This window comes from Rattus norvegicus, chromosome 1 (genome assembly GCF_021556685.1).
Source record: "Rattus norvegicus strain SHRSP/BbbUtx chromosome 1, alternate assembly SHRSP_T2T, whole genome shotgun sequence".
Taxonomy (NCBI): domain Eukaryota; kingdom Metazoa; phylum Chordata; class Mammalia; order Rodentia; family Muridae; genus Rattus; species Rattus norvegicus.
This window is the reverse complement of record NC_141534.1, coordinates 221,181,272-221,200,034: the sequence shown is the minus strand read 5'-3', so window position 1 is coordinate 221,200,034 and position 18,763 is coordinate 221,181,272. Positions and strand designations below refer to the sequence as shown.

General features: G+C 40.4%; 1 pseudogene across 1 annotated transcript in view; it reads right to left on the bottom strand.

Moving 5' to 3' along the window:
• Ms4a4c-ps1 (membrane-spanning 4-domains, subfamily A, member 4C, pseudogene 1) overlaps window positions 1-13,258 on the bottom strand; it is a 30,738-nt pseudogene extending 17,480 nt beyond the window's left edge. Inside the window, exon 1 of the transcript XR_015653013.1 lies at window positions 12,883-13,258. The product of XR_015653013.1 is annotated as a membrane-spanning 4-domains, subfamily A, member 4C, pseudogene 1, transcript variant X2 (transcript). The remainder of the gene's footprint in view (window positions 1-12,882) is intronic.
• Between the last annotated feature and the right edge of the window lie 5,505 nt (window positions 13,259-18,763).

Here is an 18,763-nt window from a genome sequence, read left to right as displayed (position 1 = left end):
GTAACCTGTGCTGGCATTTGTGTTCTCTTAGGGTCTGTATGACATCTGTCCAGGACCTTCTGGCTTTCATAGCCTCTGGTGAGAAGTCTGGTGTAATTCTGATAGGTCTGCCTTTATATGTTACTTGACCTTTTTCCCTTACTGCTTTTAATATTCTTTCCTTGTTTTGTGCATTTGGTGTTTTGACTATGATATGTCGGGAGGAGTTTCTTTTCTGGTCCAATTGGGGTTCTATAGGCTTCTTGTATGTTTATGGGCAACTCTTTCTTTCGTTGAAGATATTTACTGGTTCTTCGAGTTGTGAGACTTCATTCTCTTCTATACCTATTATCCTTAGGTTTCATCTTCTTATTGTATGAGATTTCCTATATGTTTTGGGCTAGTAGCTTTTTTCATTTTACATTATCTTTGACAGTTGTGTTGATGATTTCTACAGAAGCTTCTGCTCCTGAGATTCTCTCTTCTATCTCTTGTATTCTGTTGGTGATGCTCTCATCTCTGACTCCTTATCTCTTCCCTAGGTTTCTGTCTCCAGGGTTGTCTCCCTTTGTGCTTTCTTTATTGTTTCTATTTCCATTTTTAACTTCTGGATGATTTTGTTCATTTCCTTCTCCAGTTTTGTTGTTTTTTCCAGTAGTTCTTTAACGGATTTTTTGTTTCCTCTTTAAGGGCTTGTAGTTGTTTATTTGTGTTTTCCTGTATTTCCTTAAGGGAGTTATTTATGACCTTCGTAAAGTCCTCCACCATCATGATAAAATGTGATTTTAAATCTAGATCTTGCTTTTCTGGTGTGTTTGAATATTCATTGTTTGCTTTGGTGGGAGAATTGGGCTCTGATGATGGCATGTAGTCTTGGTTTCTGTTGCTTAGGTTCCTGTGCTTACCTCGCGTCATCAGGTTGTCTCTGGTGTTACCTTGTTTTGCTATTTCTGACAGTGGTTTTACTGTCCTATAGGCCTGTATGTCAGGTGTGCTGTAGACCTCTTTTCCTATTTTCTTTCATCCAATTATGGGAACAGAGTGTTCTGCTCTCAGGCGTGTAATCGTTCCTGTCCACTGGTTTTCAGCTGTCCCTGTGGGCAGGAACCAGGAGGGCCTGACCTTACCTCTCCTAGGTCCCTGAGCACAGGAGACCCATATGGAGCTAGACGTTTTCCTCTAGAGTCAGAAATGTGGGCAGAGAATAGTCTCCTCTGCTTTCCTAGGCATGTCTGCCCCTCTGAAGGTCTAGCTCTTCCTCCCATGGGATTTGTTTGCAAGGAGCTCTTTGACCAGGTCCGTTCAGATCTGGGCAGTCTGGACAGCAGGGCTCTTGCAGCTTGACTGCTCCTATCTTCCTTGGCCCAGAGGCACTATACAGTTTCCTCTTGGGCCAGGGATGTGGGCAAAAGTGGGCAGATGTGGCGGTCTCTCCTGCCCTGCAGTCTCAGAACTGCCCACACTTCTGGGTGATCAGCTTTCTCTCCCACGGGGTTTGAGAGCAGGGAGTTGTGGGCCAGGATCAGTGAGGTTCAGGCAGCAGCAGCTCGTGCTTTTTCTTTATTTACTCACAAATACTTTGGACTTCACTTTTCAAATTCTTAGTTGGAGCATTTGTGCATGTTGACTTCATCTTCAGGAGGTGCACTCCACTTCACCATCTGGTCCCATAACAAAGAAACCCATCACACCTGTGCATTCTCCTCACCAGAGTCTCTGGGTTCCAGAAGATACAACTCCCCTCTGTCTGTGAACTACTCAACCAACCTGCAGAGCAAGGGAGAACTTAAGCAATTCTTGGTGAGAATTATGGTTTCTTTAATAACCCAGGTAGTGATGTTATCTGAATTGGTTTTTGCTTTAATCCCAGGTGTGAGATATGGCCCTGCTCAGATTGGCCACAGCTGCTAACTAGGAAGGTCTAGTGCTGTAGGAGGGGCGTGATTTTTGGCAACTGCAAATGTTTGGAATTCTGGGGACTCATGAGAGAGTATAAATGTGAGAATCCGGAACCGTGAGCAAGCTGGTGGTGGCTTCTCTTCCCACCACCACCACACCCCACCACGTCCCTGCTACTGCCAGCTCCTGCTGTTGCCTTTGCTGTTTTTTTGTTATTGCTGGATTGCTGGGTTGGTGATTAGAGGTATTCTGGTGAAGGATATTGGATTTGCTCTAAGGAAATTCATGTCTCTAATCAGCAAGAGATAGTCTAAAGAGATGTAGAATCCCTTTCCCAGTCTTTCTTTCCTCTCTATCTTGTGAGGTTGCAATGCATTGGGGAGGAATTGGGGCAGAGAAGGATGGTAGACTTAAGAACCCAATAAAGTAGAAAAAAAATGCCTACACTTCCATTTCATGTTGCAGAAGGCAAAGGTGTTCTTAAGGGAACCCAGGGTGAAGGTCTAGTCCACTCAAATGCACAGCTTTCCTTTTGTGAAAAAGAACCTCTGCCACGACTCTCAGAAATACCTTCAGAGCTCTGGGCTGTGCTGACATCCTCACTTGCCTATTCATTCCCCTCTTGGGTCACACTTACTAAAGAGGAAACATAAATATGGGAATTTAAAGGGTGTGACTCTTTCTGATCAAACTGAAATAAGAAACAAACAAACAAAAAACCAAACAAGCTTAAATCTCAGCATTTTGTGGTAATTGATAGTGATAAGAAAAAAAAATGACACTTGAACAGAGAAAAGCCTGGGCCTAAGATCCAATAATCTGAGGGATGGGGAGACAGTTCAGTATTTATGAGTATTGGTCGGTCTTCCAGAGGACCCAGGTTCAATTCCTCCCTCCTACATGGTAGCTCATACCCACCTATAACTATAATTCTAGGGTATAAACACTTTCTCTAGTCTCTTTGAGCACCAGGCATGCATGTGGCATACAGATATACATGCACACAAAACACCTATGCACATAAAAGTTCGAATAATCTGGAGTTTTCTCCTAGCTTTCATTAAGATGGGAATTCTTGGTTATTAACATTCATTGGAGCATTTTGACTTCATCTGTGAAGGGTGCACTGGGCACAGTTGCTACCAATCTTCTTTCTGATCTGCACACTGCTAAGCGTCTTCTCGGTGTCTTCCAATGATGAACATCTGTATCAGAGGCTTCCGCTCAAGCGCAGACTAATATTAGGCTGGGTGCTGAGCCTTCATCGTCTGTATTTCCACCAAACTCTGCATGGAGCAGTTGTTGGCTTAACTCATGGATTATCAAAATAATAGATATGTGACAGATAAATATTATGGAAGGTTATTGAAAGTATGTGAAATGATCAGTCAATAATTTAAATATTACTTTCTCGTTTTTGATACCCTGAGTATAGAAAAATTAAAACAACTTTATAGAGTGCTCAATTGAGGCCTTTTGATGCCATTATCTTTTCTTTTACTTAATGTAAAGAAAATATAATTATTTATTTCACTTTTGAGAATATTATACTAGGATACTGTATTTACATCACTTCCATCCCACCCTTTCTTTTCTCCAACTTTTCCCATGATCTCCTACTTTCTTTCATATTCATGACCACTTTCCCTTTAATTGTTAAATGATTAAATATGCATATTGCTAAATATGCATATTATTTTATACACACACATAATTTTGGGTCCATTTAATGTTGCTTGTATGTAAATGTGTCTAGGAGTGAGTACATAGGACTAGATAACCCATCAGGGGGCTCCTTGCTGGAGAAGCTAGGAATTGTCTATAGTTTTCATCAAAGTGTAAACACACAAGATATTCTCAAGGGTACAACAGTAGCACTTATTATCTTGAGGGTAGCCAAGAGATGTCTAAATCGCCTTAAAGACACAATAAGTGATAATCCATGCCTGGTACTGTAAACTTAGCCACTTACCTGTGACTGCTGAGGTCATAGACCCTGGAGGAGAAACTGTTGCTGCCACTTTAACAAGCCTTTATCTTTTTCCCTGTCCTTATTCTGTGCACCAAAAACTGCCTCCCAAGGTACAGTTAAATGTGCACTCAACCCCAGGTCAAAAAACTAGCTGATCTCATTTTTCTCATTTTCACCTAGATGTCCTATATTTGTCCAGTAAAGTAAAAGCCATCATGCTGAAGCCTAAGAAGTCAAATAACTTACCTACTTCCACAATGCCTGTCTTTTGTGTCTGAAGAGGCTCAAGCTCTGGGAAGGCCCCCAGACTCTTTGTTCAGAGCTCTGTGATATGAATCTCTCAAAACACATAACCACTTCCTACTTTTTCTATAAAAAACATTAACTGACTTTCGATTTCTCCACCAAGGCATGTTTATTTATTATAAAACATATTCAAAAGAATATTAACAGAGTTTCAGAGATTTGTAAAACTCCATCCAAGGAATATAACAAAATACTATGATATTTTAAAATGTTGTATGACCAATTTTGTTTATTAAGTATTTATAAAAAGCAAAACTTAAAGCCAGAGTAGACATACAAAAATTTAAAAATGTACAAGATTAAAGATTTAACATATTCAGACTATATGTCATTTAGATGGCCTTTCCCAACCTGTTAACAAAAATCACACACTGTAGTTACATGTGTGTCTCCAGAGACGTGTTTTTCTAGAGAACTGTGTGTAGAGATTTTGAATGTATTGTGTGCACAGGAAACTCTACTGTCAGAGGCTTGTCCTGAACTCAGCACTGCTACACAGCAACAATGAATACAGCGCTTTTCTGGGTCTAAGAAGCATCCAGTTTCATAGAAAAAGCTTGTTCTCTAAGACAAAGTTAACCATGTCATTTCTTGTATAATCACATTAGTCTAATGAACCTAAGATTCCTCATATAAAATCAAAACCATCTTCACATTACTTTGATAAAATATTTGGTGTTGGGTGATTATAAAGAAGGCGAATTTATTTAACCCATTATCCTGTAGCACAACAAAAACATGACCACAGAAATTAACAGCTCTAGGTATGATTTTCTAGCTAAGTCATGTGTCATGTTATACTGGGAATAAGAGAGGTTACTGTTGCAGGAGGAAATAGAAGGGTGATCAAGGCCCAAGGTTTTCATGATGTCACAATTTATCCTCATATGAAGTAACCAGGGTCACGTAACACTGTATGAATCCCTTCTAAGAGCAAGGCTTCCACTGACCTAACCACCTGCCTAGAGTCATGGTTCTTAACCTTCCTAACGCAGCAAAACTTTAATAGGGTTTCTCATGTTGTGGTGACACCATAACTATAGCATTACTTTTTGTGCTACTTTATAAATATAATTTTGCTATTGTTATAAATCATAATGAAAATAAATTTGTTTTCACATAGTCTTAGGTGACTCCTGTGAGGCCATTCAACCCCTAAAGGGAAACAAAATAATCACAGGAGATAGAGGGAGGGAAAGACCAAGGAGGGAGAGAGTAGGAGGAATAAAAGAAGGGGCAGAATCAAGTATTGGAAGGAACAGGACAGAAGTACAGAGGGTCAGGAAATCAAGTAAAAATATATAGTTGTTGGGATGAGGAACTGGAGGCAGCCACTAGAAGGTCTCAGGAGTCAGGGAATTGAGAGACTCACAGGACTTTAGAAGATGGCTTTGGCTGAAATAAGCAACAAAAGGCGCTAGACCTGTAGAGACCACCTTGAGTAGATAGGCACGGCCCACGGTTGAGGGATTGGGTCACTCACCCACCTCAACATTTTTGACCCAGAAATGTTCCTGTTCAAAGGAAAGACTGGGATAAAAATTGGAACAGAGACTGAAAAAAATGTCATCCAGAGACTGCCCCACCTAGGAGTCCATCCCATCTGTAGACACCAAACCCAGACACTAGTGCTGATGCCAAGAAGCACTTGCTGACAGGAGCCTGGTACGGCTCTTCCCTGAGAGGTTCTATCAGCACCTGACCAATACAGATGCAGTTATAGCCAACCATCAGACTGAACCTGGGGGCCCCAATAGAAGAGCTAGGCAAAGGACTGAAGGAGCTGAAGGGGATTGCAACCCCATAGGAAGAACAATATCAGCTAACTGGACCAGCCAGAACTCCCAGAGACTAAACCACCAACCAAAGAGTATACATGGAAGGATTCATCGCTCCAGATACATATGTAGCAGAGGATGGCCTTATCTGACATCAATGGAAGGGGAGTCCCTTGGTCCTGTGGAGGTTTGATGCCCTAGCATAGGGGGATGCTAGAGTGGGGAGACGGAAGTGGGTGAGTGGGTGGAGGAACACCCTCATACAGGCAAAAGGGAGGGGGGAGAGGGAGGATGGAATGAAGGGGTTGTGGAGGGGTAACCAGGAAAAGGGATATCATTTGAAATGTAAATGAATAAAATGATTAATAAAAAATGAATAAATGGCAAAGCAGATTGTTTTTGAAACTGACAGTACACACAAAAACAGTTTTGAGTAGCATTCTGAATGAATTGTAGTCAATAAACTTCTTGTCTGTTTAAAAAATAAAAGAAACTTCACTGGATTCTTGGCCTGCTGGCAAATGCTTTGCTTCCAGATCCACTGCTCAACAGCCAGTACCATCCTGGGGCCAGATAAAGTCACTCAGCACCCGTGCTGAGGATTTAGGTAAGGCTCAGCCACTGCCACATTCACCAGAGAATGTGTCTCTTGCTATGGTATCTTTGATCACAGTTGAGGTACTGTTAGGTTTTATTCCTGGTTGTGATGCAGCACCTTATCGTGAGTGTTTGCCTGACCCTCCTATGTTTCATCTTGCTACTTGGGGTTTTGCTCCTGCTAAAGTTACAACTGATGCTGTGGAGCTGTTGGGGGAGGGGAGAAAGTAACGAATACGTCTTATATAAGGAACATGGCAATATTGCATTTGAAGGTACTTCTGGTTCATTGCTTATTTGTTTTTGTACTGATTCTGCGTCCCCAGTTACTGGCTGTTTTTCACTTACCCAGCATACTTTGGTTGTTGATTCTCCTGCTGAATTAAGTTATCATCCTAATAAGGACTGTTTATTTCTTAGAAGCCTTTGGGATCTAAAACTTATGCTTGCTGCTTTTAAGAATAACAAATATGAGATTACACCTTTACCTTTGCCCCCTATGCTTTCCAATTGTCCTGATCCTTCAACAATGGATAATGGTGGGCCACATCTTTCCCCTGAAAGGAATTTTCCTAAATGATGTTCTTATGGCTTTGCCAACCATTCTATAAGTTACCATCCCTTAAATGCTTCTTTTACTATTTCTGGTTGGTCATTTAATGAGCCCAATTTTGATTGTAAGGAATATATTAAAGTGAGCAAAGTTTTCTTTATGACCGTCAGACTCTGTCTTCTGAAACTTTTAATGCTCGGTATACTTCTGATAGATCCACTCCAATTTGTGTTCCTGTATCATTCCATAAACATCATTTACACATGGACTTATTTCACCCTTTTGCTGCTACTCGTAATGTTTCATTATATTGTCCTGTGTTTCATTTTGTTTATTTTTTTTAAATTAAATCTGTTTTTGCTCGTGTAGGAACCCTTTTGCTATTCTTTGTAGAGGCCCTCGAGAATGGCTTTTTACTGTTCATGATAGACACGGTTCCTTTAGAGTTTCTTGTTTTGGGTGTGTAATTACTAATTGCATTACTACTACTTCTGCACATGATGTTTATGCTGTAGTTAGACAACCACCTTATGTCCTTTTACCTGCTAATATTACTACTTCATGGTACAATGATCCTGGACTACAAGCACAGGATCAGATTTCCTCTGCTCTCTCATGCCCTAAGCATTTTGTTGGTGCCCTAATTTTAGGAATTACACGTCTTATTATAGCCAGTTTTACATTATCTTTTTGGTTCAAAATAGTCATACTGCACTCATGTTGATCAGCTGTCTAAAAATGTCTCTATGGCACTTACACCACAGGAACAGGTTGATGGGGCCTTCAGGATCGTATCAATGCTTTGGAAGAAGTTCTTCTTTTTATAGGAAATCAGTTGAATAACATTAAGGTTAGATTTAGTGTACAATGCCACTCTGTCTTTAGATGGATTTGTGTGAGCCCTCTCCCATATTATGATGCAGATCAAGTTCAGGCGCATCTACAAGGTATTTGGAGAAATTCTGCTTTATCTATGGATATGGCTTTCATTTACTGGAAGATTTCTGATATAGGTCATACTCCTGTTCTTTCCTCCTTGGAAAAGGTCACAAAGTTTATTTTTTTTTACCATTTTTAATTGTATATTTTATTTATTTATATTTCAAAGGTTATCCCCTTTCCCAGATTCCCCTTCACAAACCCCTATTCTATCCACCTTCCCCCTGCTTCCTGTGAGGGTGCTCCCACACTCACCCTCCCACTCACTAACTCTTTTCTGCTGACTGTTCGTTCCTATATGGGACGTACCAATTCTTGGTCATTTTTTAAATAAATCTGGGTATTAATATTTTTATAATTTTGCCTTTTGTTTTCTTATTCCCAGTCATCATTGAACATCTAGTCAGAGGTTTGCAGACCTTGAGAGTTGAATTCCATGCTTCACAACTTAAAAGAAAAGAGGGAGATGGCAATGCCAAGCTTCCTAAGGACACTGTTTGACAAAGTTCCAGTGCTTGGACAATCTGGACTGACCCTCCACCACCCTTGATGGGTATTCGCTGCACACCTTTTGCTACACTTATGCTTCTTACTGTGAAGGCCTCTCTCCAAAAGCTAGAGCTGGGATAACAAAAGGCTAGTGTAAACAACAATGAAATTAATGAAAGTCTCCCTGGGAAAAAGTTATGCAGAAAATTGAGTCTTTCCTAAGAACTTATGACTTAAATAAATATTCAGATCACTAATGAGTGTGGTTAGTAAGCATGAGCAAGAGGATTTGAGGAGAGTTATTAAAGAAGAAAAACTTAGCAAAATTAAAGAAACTGATAAGCTGTAATTGAATTGGTAGATTTTAGAAACAGGGAACTTGTATGTATAGGAAGAGATTTTGATCATGCAAGTTTATGACAAGCACTGGCACCTTCCTGAAGGGGAGGCAAAAGTAAGGATTTTTAGGAACACTGATGTTCTTTTGTTCTTTACAGAATTGTAATAAAGTTAGGAATTGTACTGAAACAAGGGTTCAAGACACAGACACAGAGGAAAGCATCCAGGCTCAGTGAACTGCCTGCCTTCTGAACAGACTTGTCAGAGCAGAACTTTACTGACAGACTTCCCTTGCTTAAACAAAGGGGCCAAATAGTATTTTAAGAATCAAAGAAAAAGGACTGTGGCCTTTCTTTCTTATATAAAAGAAATATAGAGGACAGAAAGGAAGAATCAAATAAGGGTTAAAATATTGAACTTCTATAGAAAGTCAGGTTTGATATAATAGGTAGTGGGAAATAACTCTTGATTTATTAATCTTATGCCAAACTGAAACAAAATTAAATTCTAATAGAATCATCCTGTCTAGCAACTCTTTAATGGCAAGCCTTTATGACACTAATCTTAAAGAAGATATTGAATTTAAAGAAAATTGATTTTATCATAATGTTAATTATTAGTTCCTAAAAATTGCTGTTTTCTCACCTTGTTTCTTTTTCAATATTCTTTTATAATCCAGGAAGACTTTAGAAGAAAATGTTTACTTTGAAAAACTGTGTAATCAGTGTGCAAAACTCTGGGGAAATAATTTTATGTATAAATGAAGCTCGAATGAGACAAAAGTTATCAGAGTAGGAAAAGGCATAAAAAGATGTCCTTCCTCTCTGTGCTGTCTTTCCTGAAGGGAATGCTATCCCCTCTCTGATCCTTCCTTCTCTCACCACTCTTGCACCCACCTTTCTCCAGACCCTTCACTTAGCCTAGGTCGGTCCCTGGCATCAACCTCTAAAAATATATCTACTAACCAGACAATGGAAAGTATCTCTTGTCAGATGATTTTTCCCTGGAGAAGCTTTGCTTGTGTGTTTTCACAGGACACTGATCCTCCTTTGTAGATGCCAGACAAGTTGATTGTGCCAGGACTTCCCCACCCCTGGCTCGGAAGCAGAAACTTTGCTTCTGACATTTTCTCCCCACCCACCTTGGCCATCATAAGTGATTGGATTGTACTGTGAGGATTCAAAGTAGAAATGACTGGTTTTTTTTTTATACAAAAGTTTAGACTTGTGATACTTTAAGGAATTTTATGATTACTTTTTAAGATAAATAATACAATAGGTGATTCTTTCTTTGAAGTTGCACATTGTAACCTGCCAGTAAGAGAAACTGGCTGAGAAAATTACCTTGTCTACTTATACTCAGTTAACTTATAACAAGTTACTTAGATACAAATGTATGTGGGTTCTCCACCTGATTTGTTTTTCACCTGTAATATGTAGAACATTTGATCAAGTGAGGGTATTGGGAAACATTGTCTTTTGTTGTTGTTGTTGATTTTTTGTACATATATTCACTGTAATATTTACTTAAAGAAAAACAGAATGTAACCATATTGTAACTTATGTAGGTCTTGAAAGGTTTTGCTGGAATATATAAGCTTTGGTAGAAAAATGGACCTTTGCTCCACACAGCCAATGTGTGTAAGTATAAGTATACATATATGTATAAATATGAAGCTTGTTGTAGCTTTGATCCATCCACCAAATGTATGCATGTATGTAGGTAATGGATGAAGCTGTTGGGTCTTATTGAAGCTTGTATCAACTATTGTGTTGTGTGTGTGTGTGTGTGTGTGTGTGTGTGTGTGTGTGTGTATGAGATTCTTACTTACATTTTACTTGCTGTTCCCAGAAAGTTTCTCTGGACTCAGAGTCTTTCTCACAGGCCCCAGGGAGTCTTCCACCAGCCCCAGAAAATCAAGCTTTTTTCACTCAGAAATAAGTCTACTAAATGACCAGGTAAACACACACACACACACACACACACACACACACACACACACGTACACGCACACACACACACACACACACACACACACACACACACGCACAAAGGAAAACGGCAGGTCATTTTCCTGATCAAATAGACCCCAAAATGCTCAATAGAATACTTACAAAAAGAAAATAAACATTTACACGGACATGGAATGTCTCAGTTTTCAAAAGGAATTCATACAATGAATCATGCAAATGAACTTAGATCAATAAATTATATGATGATATCAAGGCCTTTGAGAACGTCCAATAGCCCTTCATGATAAAATGCCTAGAGAATGTAGGCCTCGAGGGAACACAAGACACTCATAACCAACATCATTGTAAGTGAAGAAAAGCTTGACCAATCCCACTGAAGTCAGGAAAGAGGCAGGATTCTATTATTTATACTCACTTTCCACACTGCATTCTCAATACTAGTTGGATCAATAAGGGAAGAGATGGGAATTGATATGAATACAAATAGGTAAAGAAGACAACAAACTATTCCCACAGTGAGATGACAGGATACTATAGAGATCCCAAAAATTGTACTAGAAGACTTCTCAAAATGAAAATCAAATTCAGGAACATGGCAAGATATGGAATCAACTTGCACAAATCACAGAACTTTTCTCTGCAGCAAACACATATAGAAGGAGATCATTGACACACTCCCATTCACAATATCCTCAAAAAATAAAATAAAATATTTAGGAATAAACCTAACCAAGGAAGAGAAAGATCTCTGTGATGAAAATGTTAATGTTCTGAAGAAAGATTAATGTATTCCTGGACTGGAAGAATTAATGTTGTGAAAATGATCAATTAACCCAAATCCATTTACAGACTCAAAGCAATCAGAATCGAAATCTCCACACCATTCTTCACAGAAATGGACAAACAATCCTAAACCTATATGGAACTATGAAAGACCACAGATAGGCAAGAGAATCCTGAACAAAAGAACAATGCTGAAAGATTACCATTTTACATCTTAAGATATATTACAGAGGCATGAAAATAAAAACTGAATGGCACTGGAACAAAAACAGTTGTGTACACCAAAGGAATAAAAGCAAAGACTCAAATATGAGCATGCAACTTCAGTCAATTAATACTTGACAAAGATGACAAAAACAAACTGGAGAAAAAAAGGCATCTTTAATAAATGGTGCTGGGAAAACTGTCTACATGCAGAAGAATGAAAATAGAATCCTACGACTTTACACAAAAAATCAACTCCAGTTGGATCAGAGATCTAAACTTGAAATGGAAAAACAAACAAACAAACATAGTCATTAACCTAGATGTTATAGACATAAGAAAGGACCTTCTGAATAGCTCTCCGTATTTTCAAGATTTAAGACCAACAACTGAGAAACAGAGCTTCATAAAGCTAGAGGGATTCTGCGTAGCTAAGGAAACAGTCAAGCAGGTGACTAGGAAGCCCATAGAATGGGCAAGAACATTGCCACCTATACACTTGAGTGGGGATTTAGCTTTTTGGCCTGCAGGGGACCAGAGGTTGGGCTTGAGCTGTTAGGCAGCAGAAGCAGAGATCTTAGGCAGGCACTGCTGTCTGAAAGGCAGCTCTGTTAACTGTGTAGTAGCCCTCCCTGTGGTGTTGGGGGAGGGGCAGAGAGTAGAGTCTAGTCCCCTCTGAGTTAAGTCCAAAATGTGGTTTGTAGAGTGTATCTAAGAGTCAAAGCAGGGAGGCTGAACCTGGCCAAGGACATGTGGAGAGAGGAAAGGAGAGAGAAGAAAGGAGGGAGGAGAGGGAGAGGGAGAGGGAGAGGGACAGGGACAGGGACAGGGACAGGGAGAAAGGGAGAGGGAGAAGAGGGAGAGAGGGAGAGAGGGAGAGAGGGAGAGAGGGAGAGAGGGAGAGAGGGAGAGAGGGAGAGAGGGAGAGAGGGAGAGAGGGAGAGAGGGAGAGAGGGAGAGAGGGAGAGAGGGAGAGAGGGAGAGAGGGAGAGAGGGAGAGAGGGAGAGAGGGAGAGAGGGAGAGAGAGAGGGAGAGGGAGATCCCTTTTGAACTACTCAGGGTTTACTTACTCCTTGAGTAATGTGGGTCTCTCTGTGTGGGTCACCAGCTGGAGTTACCCTTCAGCTGGGGTTGCCCACTATGGCAGCACTAGTTGTAAGGTTCTCGGGTCCCACTTCTGCTCCACCACAGGGCAGGGCCACTCAGGGAGGCAGGATGCAGGAGTTGATTGCCTTAACTTACCACGCTGTCCACTGTGCAGTCTGGTGTTGGGCCTTAGGGAAGTCCCAGGACACTGCTCCCGGAGTGGGAAAGCTGTCAGAGGCACTCAACAGCCTGAATAGGCTAGGACTTCCTTGGTCCTGTGATGAGGCTGGGACTTTGGGGTTCCCAGGCTTTTGGTCACCCAGGCACAGCTGAAAGTTGCACAAGAGCTGAGAAAAGAATGTGAGCCCCAGGACTAGATCTGGCCTGGGCGGGGTGTGGGCTGGGGAGGAAACAGGGGTTGAGCTCAGGCTGATCCTTGGCTTGACTGCTGGTTGGGCTTGGTGGAAGTCCTGGCTGAGTGTGCAGAGAGGCCTTCTAAGGGAAACTAGACAACAGCTCTATAGGTGAAGACCTTCTCCACAGTTCTCCAAGGCGGTCCTGATGAAAAGAAGCAGTCCATGGTTTTAAGGCATTTATTGTCATGGCAGAAAGTGGATGTGTAAAACCATACTTCACTGCTCAGGGTTGGCCTGAGAAGTTTCTCACTATGTATAAGTCTCCCACTGTCTAAGAACTAATAAACAACTGAGCTTGAGACATATTTATAAAGTTCTCAGAAAAGAAAAACATGGCTAAGCAATAACTCAAAAATGTTCCTAGCAATTGTTCCTAGGACTAACAATTGTTCATTGTTCCCAGCAATTAGGGAAATGCAAATCAAAACTACGTTTTCAGTTTACATAGCTCATTTGTTTTGGCTTTTCTTTCTTTCTTGTTTGTTTTTGTTTTTTAGTTCTTTTTCATATGAAGTTGAGAATTGCTCTTTCAAGGTCAATGAAAATCTGTGTTGACATTTTGATGGGGATTGCATTAAATGTGTAGATTGCTTTTGGTAAGTTGGTCATTTTCACTATGTTCATCCTCCTATCCATGAGCATGGGAGATCTTTCCATCTTCTGATATCTTCTTCAATTTCTTCTTTCAGGGACTTGAAGTTCTTGTCATGTAGACCTTTCACTTCCTTGGTTAGAGTTACACCAAAATATGTTATATTATTCATGGCTATTGAATCTGATGATTTTTTGAATTTCCTTAGATTCTGTTGTTATGTCTCAGTTTTCAGTTCTGATTTTGTTGTTCTGGATACTGTCTCTCAGCCCTCTGGTTAGTCTGGCTAAGGCTTTATCTGTCTTCTTGATTTTCTCAATGAACCAGCTCCTGGTTTTGTTGAGTTTTTGTATAGTTCTTTTGGTTTCTACTTGGCTGATTTCAGCTATGAGTTTTATTATTTCCTACCATCTACTCCTCTTAGGCGAATTTGCTTCTTTTCATTTTAGAGCTTTCAGGTATGTTGTCATGCTATTTGTGTATGCTCTCTTCAATTTCTTTTTGGGGCCACACAGAGCTATGAGTTTTCCTCTTAGCACTGCTTTCATTGTGTCCTATAAGTTTGGGTATGTTGGGCCTTCAATTTCATTAAATTCTAAAATGTCTTAATTTCTTTTATTATTTCTTCCTTGACCAAGTTATCATTGAGTAGAGAGTTGTCCAACTTCCATGTATATGTGGACTTTCTGTCATTATTGTTGTCAATGAAGACCAGCCTTCGTCAGTGGTGTTCTGACAGGAAGCATGGGATTATTTCTATCATCTTGTATATGTTAAACTCTGTTTTGTGACTGATTTTAGGGTCAGTTTTGGAGAATGTACCATGAGATGCTGATAAGAAAGTATATTCTTTTGTTTTAGGCTGAAATGTTCTATAGATGTATGTTAAATCAATGTGGTTCATAACTTCAGTTAGTTTCTTTGTGTCTCCATTGAGTTTCTGTTTCCTTGATCTGTCCATTGATGAGAGTGTTGTGCTGAAGCCTCCCACTATTATTGTGTATGGTGCAATGTATGCTTTGAGCTTTAGCAAAGTTTCATTTAGGAATGTGGATATCCTTGCATTTGGAGCATAGATGTTCATAATCGAGAGTTTATCTTGGTAGATTTTTTTCCTTTGATGAGTATGAAGTGTTCTTTATCTTTTTTGATAACTTTTCGTTGAAAGTCGGTTTTATTTGATGTTAGATCAGTAGTGGGAAACTTCACAATTGGGAGCACTTGCAAAAATCATCTATCACAACTCTCATGTTGGAGGATCCCGGGTTGCAGGACAGTCACTTTTCCAAAGACACGAAACCTCTTCACCAAATTTGTGCTGGCTGTCAGTGGATATAAATAAGAGATATGGTTTTGGGGGTTCATAGGTATATGAGGACTAAGAGACAAGTGTTGTAATACAATATGATAAATATAATAACAGTGAATTCCTAGTTCCAAAGTAGAGAATAAAGCAAGTGGCCAAGGGGAGCCGGGAGGAACTGATGTCACATCCCCTCATCTACTTAATAAATACACATTGGATACACGAGCTTGTGCCTAAGCACCATTCTAGACCAGCAACCAAAGCAGAGCTACTGCTTTTAGGGGGCTCCTATTTAAGTGTTCTCTGGAGGAATATGAAAAGCGAGCATGCATGTAACAAAGGACATGGAGCTGAGCAATAAGGGAGAAGACGATGAATAGAATAGAAAGACAGAACATGACTGGGGTGGGTTTGTGTGCTACTTCAAATAGGATACAGTGATAATAAAATAACAAGGCACAGGGGCTGGAAACATAACTCATATACCTATGAGCCCCCCAAGACTAGATCTCTTATTTATGTCCACTGACACCCAGCACAAGTTTGGTGAAGAGATTACGTGTCTTTTGAAAAGTGACTGTCTTGCAATCCCGGTTCCTCCAACATGAGAGTTGTGATGATTTTTGCAAGTAAATGTTGGAACCTCCTGGACTCCCTCAGTGTTTGCCCCCTGCTGAGTCTTGCTGACACCTGTGGAAACTTTAATTTTTAAGAAAAGAACATCTTGACCTTTGCTGTTTGGCCAATGGGTGGTAACACCCTTGGGTCAGTTCCTGTTTTTGGTTTTTTTTTTTTAAATATCATATTATCCCTTTATTTTTTTCATCTTTATTAACTTGGGTATTTCTTATTTACATTTCGATTGTTATTCCCTTTCCCGGTTTCCGGGCCAACATCCCCCAACCGCCCCCCTTCCCCTTCTATATGGCTGTTCCCCTCCCCATCCTCCCCCCATTACCGCCCTCCCCCCAACAATCACTTTCACTGGGGGTTCAGTCTTAGCAGGACCCAGGGCTTCCCCTTCCACTGGTGCTCTTACTAGGCTATTCATTGCTACCTATGAGGTTGGAGCCCAGGGTCAGTCCAAGTATACTGTTTGGGTAGTGACTTAGTCCCTGGAAGCTTTGGTTGCTTGGCATTGTTGTACATATGGGGTCTCGAGCCCCTTCAAGCTCTTCCAGTCCTTTCTCTGATTCCTTCAACGGGGCTCCAGTTCTCAGTTCAGTGGTTTAATGATGGCATTCGCCTCTGTATTTGCTGTATTCTGGCTGTGTCTCTCGGGAGAGATCTACATCCGGCTCCTGTCAGCCTGATTTATCCTGAGAATGTAAACTTATTTTTCCATTGTGCTTCTGGGGTTTTTCCACCTGGTGGACTTGGTGAATATGTACTGTGAACCTCAGTAAAGCTTTGGCATTCTCACAGCAAAGAAAAAAAAAGAATGGCTACTCTAGCTTGTTTTTTTGGGACGATTTGCTTGGAAAAAATTTTTTCCAGTCTTTTACTCTGAGGTAGTGTCTATCTGTGTCATTGAGGTATGTTTCCTGTATGTAGCAAAATGTTGGGTCCTGTTTACGTATCGAGTTTTTAGTCTATGTCTTTTTATTGTGGAATTGAGCCCATTGATGTTATGAGATATTAAGGAATAGGGATTGTTTCTTGTTATTTTTGTTGTTAGAGAAGGAATTATGTTTGTGTGTCTCTCTTCTTTAGGGTTTGTTGCAAGATTACTTTCTTGCTTTTTCTAGGGTGTAGTTTCCTTCCTTGTGCTGGGGTTTTCCATCTGTTATCCCTTGAAGGAGTGGAATTTTGGAAAGATATTATGTAAATTTGGTTTTGTCATGTAATATCTTGGTTTCTCTGTCTATGGTAATTGTGAGTTTTGCTGAATGTAGTAGTCTGGGCTGGCATTTATAGTTCTCTTAGGGTCTGTATGACATTTGTCTAGTCTCTTCTGGCTTTCATAGTCTCTGGTGAGAAGTCTGGTGTAATTCTGAAAGGTCTGCCTTTATGTGTTACTTGACCTTTTTCCCTTACTGCTTTTAATATTCTTTTGTGTTTTTTTGCATTTGGTGTTTTGACTATTATGTGGTGGGAGGAATTTCTTTTCTGGTCCAATCTGTTTGTAGTTCTGTAGGCTTCTTGTGTGTTCATGGGCATCTCTTTCCTTAGGTTATGGAAGTTTTCTTTTGTAATTTTGTTCAAGATACCTAGTTATGTTGGGAATCTTTGTTCTCTTCTATACTTATTATTCTTATGTTTGGTCTTCTTACTATGTCCTGGATTTTCTAAATATTTTGGGTTAGGAGTTTTTTGCTTTTTTGTATTTTCTTTGACTGTTGTGTCAATGCTTTCAATGGAATCTTCTGCCCCTGAAATTCTCTCTTCAATCTCTTGTATTCTGTTGGTAATGCTTGTGTCTAGTCTATGGCTCCTGATCTCTTCCCTTGGTTTTCTGTCTGCAGGGTTGTCTCCCTTTGTTATTTCTTTGTTGTTTCTATTTTTAGATCCTGGATGTTTTTGTTCAATTCCTTCAGCTATTTGGTTGTGTTTTCCTTTAATTTTTTAGGGGGTTTTTGGTTTTCCTATTTAAGGGCTTCTACTTGTTTACCTGTGTTGTCTGATATTTCTTTAAGGGAGTTATTTATGTCCTTCTTAATGTCCTCTATCATCATTATGAGATGTGATTTTAAATTTAAATCTTGGTTTTTCCAGTGTGCTGGAATATTCAGTATTTGCTGTGGCGAGAGAACTGGGTTCTGGTGATGCCAAGTAGTCTTGGTATCTGTTGATCAGGTTCCTGTGCTTGCCTCTTGATATCTGGTTATCTCTGATATTAGTTGGTCTTGCTGTCTCTTACTGGAGCTTGTCTCCCCTGTGGGCCTGTGAGCCTGTGAACTTGTGATCTTTGGAGTGAGAGTGCTTCTGCCAGTCCAGTTCACTGTTGGCAGGTTTTGGGTTTGAGAGCTGTGGGACAGCCCCAGCTCTGGGTGCTCATGGAGATCTGAAAGACCCCATCCTAGGCTGCTCTGCAGCTCCAAAGCTTTGTGTACTCCCAGTAGTTCTTCCCTCCTACTGTCAATGGGGAGATAGTAGGGTGTCACCTGTTGGCTGAGGGTTTAGGAGGGAAAGTGCTCTTGGTAGACCAGCTCTCTCCAGGCAGGTCTTATGTTTGAGGGCTGGGGAACAGTTCTGGCTCTGGGCACAGATGGAGACCAGAAGGAAGAAATAGTTCTTTCAAGGGAATCCCGTCTGTGTTGTCAGGATATCAGCAGTTCAGTTCACATGAATCTGCAGGGGTAGCCCCATCCACTCACAAAGCCCAGTCATGAATTAGCAACAGCTGTTCAATCAGGAAGAGACTATGAGGCTTTGCCAATTGTCCCAAGGAAGCAGCAAGAAGTCCCCAGAACAAAATCAGAAGTTCTTTGGTGGCATTTCTCTCTATGAAGTCACAACGAATGTTTACTAGCAACAGGTACCAATAGTACAAAGTGTTATCCACTGTCGGTGTGGTTCTATTTACACCTTTTCCAAACATCATGTGTTCT